This window comes from Chrysochloris asiatica, unplaced genomic scaffold, assembly GCF_000296735.1.
Source record: "Chrysochloris asiatica unplaced genomic scaffold, ChrAsi1.0 scaffold00142, whole genome shotgun sequence".
Taxonomy (NCBI): Eukaryota; Metazoa; Chordata; class Mammalia; order Afrosoricida; family Chrysochloridae; genus Chrysochloris; species Chrysochloris asiatica.
The window spans coordinates 4,734,394-4,737,733 of NW_006408660.1; positions in this window are offsets into that span (position 1 = coordinate 4,734,394).

The following is a 3,340-nucleotide window of genomic DNA, read 5'->3' on the forward strand; positions in this document are numbered from 1 at the left end:
ATATATATATATGTGTGTGTGTGTGTGTGTGTGTGTGTGATGGTTGTGTGCCGCCGAGTCAATTCCAACTCATAGCAACCTTGTAAAGAGTTTCTAAGAGTTTCCAAGGCTATAAATCTTTATGAGAGCAGAAAGCCTCATCCTTCTTCTGAGGAGGAACTACTAGATTTGAATAGTTAACTTTGTGTTTAGCAGCTCAGCTACCAGGCCTTCTATCTATCTATCTCTCTACCTATATATATGTATGCACATATGTAGATAGAGAAATAGATATACATAGATATACATAGATATTTTGTTGTTAATAAGTGCCATGGACTCATTTCCAACTCATAGCAAGCCTGTATAAGGTTTCTGAGGAGTAGCTGGTGAGTTTGAACTGCCAACTTTGTAGTTTAAACCGACCTTGCTATGGTTTAATGCACTGAACTGCAAAGTTGTTTGAACTACAAGATGGATAGTTCAAGCTCACCAGCCATTCCTTGGAAACCCTGTACAGGGTTGCTGTGGGTCAGACCAACTCAATGGCACTTAACAACTATATATATATATCCCTAGTATGGTGCACGAGACTGAAAAACAGAAGGTCAGCAGTTCAAACCCACCAGTTGCTCCTTGGAAACCCTATACCGAATCACTATGACCCAGAACCAACTCAACAGCACTTAACACCAACAACATATATATACATATATATACGCACCTACAGATATAGAATATAGACAGATAACATTTGTAATGCTTTTTTTTTTTGCTGTTTGCTGCTACATATCCAGAAAGTTAAAGTGGTCCTGATTTGGAGACCTCTCCCAGAACACATTTCCTGTCCTTTTGCCCTCCCCTTCAAACTCACCATTTTAAAAGTCCAGTTTGGAATATATATACAAAATACAATAATAAAACAGCCCGAGCAGTTTCCATCTTTTGGAAGTGAGCCACCGGATTGGAGAGAATATTTTGTAAGAGACTATTTTTATATGAATATCTTATTTATATTGAGTTTGCCTGTGTCATTCCATGACCATACTTCTTCATTCTTGCCCTTACTTTGGGGTAAGGAGGGGTGAAGTTGGGTGTGGGGCCAGACCTACAGGGACCCCTCCATCAATCTCACACAGCTAGGCTCTAGGATTTAGATGTGCCCAGTGAACCAAAGCAGTCCTTGAAAGCCTGGGGCTGGGGGCATCATCAGTGTTAACTGGGAAACAAATCGAATCTCCAGCCTCAGTCTGTGAAGCTCAAGCCTTTAGATTAAGTCACTGACCTTGTGTGGTTATGGTGGCAGACAATTCCATGCCTTGGGCATTGTATAACAATTACCTGGACTTAGTCCTCATCACTGGGCAGTGGCAGCTCAGGGAGATGCATTCCTCACCAGAACACCCCTACTGCAGACTGTATGTCTCAGGAGGGGAAACACAGTCTTTGGACATGGGGCAGAAAAGCAATTGGGAAGGGGACTGTTGAGACTTAGCCATCAGCCCCCACAAGGTTTCCTGGATCTCATGGTCACTTAAGCAGACCTGTGTGGAGAGGTACAGAGGAGATCTGGAGACAACATGTCTCTCTGCATTGAATCCAGCCATGCCAGTACTTCTTAGCTTAGAAAGCTTTCCTCTGAGAGACTGTGAGTGTTCTGTGTGTGCTTGCATTTCTCTGGGTGTGCTTGTGTGTGCCACAGAGAGAGACTTTAAGGATTATTGGAATAGTCATATGACTCTGTGCCTTCAAGCACCTCTGGTATGCTTGTCTGTATGCATGTCAGTGTATATCTCTGTGTGACAGCTGGTTTAGGGGTGGCTGTGTACATGTGCTTGTGCATAACTTGTCCCAGGTGTAAGGCAAACTGCAGGGACCCCTGAAGACTGTCCTCACAATTTCTGATGGAACTCAGAAATCTTGAGGTTGTGGTCCTATGACCCCCACAGCTGGGATTCCCTCAGATCCCAAACCATAGCTGACTTCCCATTGTCAGTACTGGGGTGGGTCACAGCATGAACAAATAAAAAATAGCTAAATGGTTGGTTGATTGGTTTCTTCTTTTGTTCCCTTGGGTTTTTGTTTTGTGTTGTTTTTTTATGTTTCCTTCACTATTTGGATGGGTGGGTGTGGGAAGGAACAATAGATTGGATGGATGGATAGATAGTAAAATGTATGTGGATAAGTGGGTGGATGGATGGATAGTTGGTGGATGGATGGAAAGATGAATGAATGAGTGGGTGGAGAATTAGATGGATGGATGGATATATGATGAATGAGTGAATGGATAAATTGGTGGATGGATGGATAGGTGAGTAGATGAACAGATGAGTAGGTGGGTGGGTGAATGGATGGGTAGGTTAATAGGTAGGTGAGAAGAAAACATACAGGAGTTTTTGAAACCCCCAAAGCATATCTTATCTTTGCAATGGGAAATCCACAGTGTCTGCTATTAATAGTGAATACTTTTCCATTTCTTACCACTTGAGAATAAAGGCAGTTCTGACCAACCTCCTCAGATGATCATTTAATGTTACATAAACATGAGATCAGAAAAATCACCACCATGTCCTTTCTTACTCTCAGGTCTATGAGAAGAATGGCTAGGCTGACTGCCAGTCAACCACCTGGCCCATCAACACAATGCTGATTCTCAGCCCTGCCTTTTATTTGAGGTGCCCAACCCTGCTCCAGTTTAGTCTGTGTTGAGCATCAGTTTCTCCAACTGTAAATTCAGGATAATAATGCCTTCTCATAGGCCTATTATGAGAATCTTCCCTGTCACAGTTGCATGGTAGCACTTTTGAGTTGTGAAGCAATGAATGAATGCTAAAGATTATTATTTTTAATTGATTATGATCAATGTGATTATTGTTATCCTCACAGATAGAATTATTCAAATGTAGCTTATGGTAATAAATATTGACTCTGTGTTTGGCAAAGGTATTTCCCCCTCTTTGGTTCATTCCTAAAGTGAGTTTTCAACAAAATTTACATTAGGAAGGTCAAAATCTTAAAAGAGTGAATCAAATGACCAGAAAGCCCAGGAGTGCAGTGTTGAAAATACAATCAGGTAACAGGTGAAATGACTAGGTGGTGCCCTGCAGAACAACTATCTGCTCAGCACAAACTGTTGCCACATGGGAACTTGGGCCTTATTGGGGCAAAATCCTCTGATTTTTTTTTTTTTTTTTAGCTGCCCTGGTGAAGTGTCTGTTCATATCCTGTGCCCATTTTTTTTTTCTAATATTTTATTATGAATTATATGATAGTTTACATAGGAGAACTTTAGTTTTACATTCATTCCATCATATATCATCTCACTGCCATGGTTCCAATCCCCTCCATGCATCATCAACCA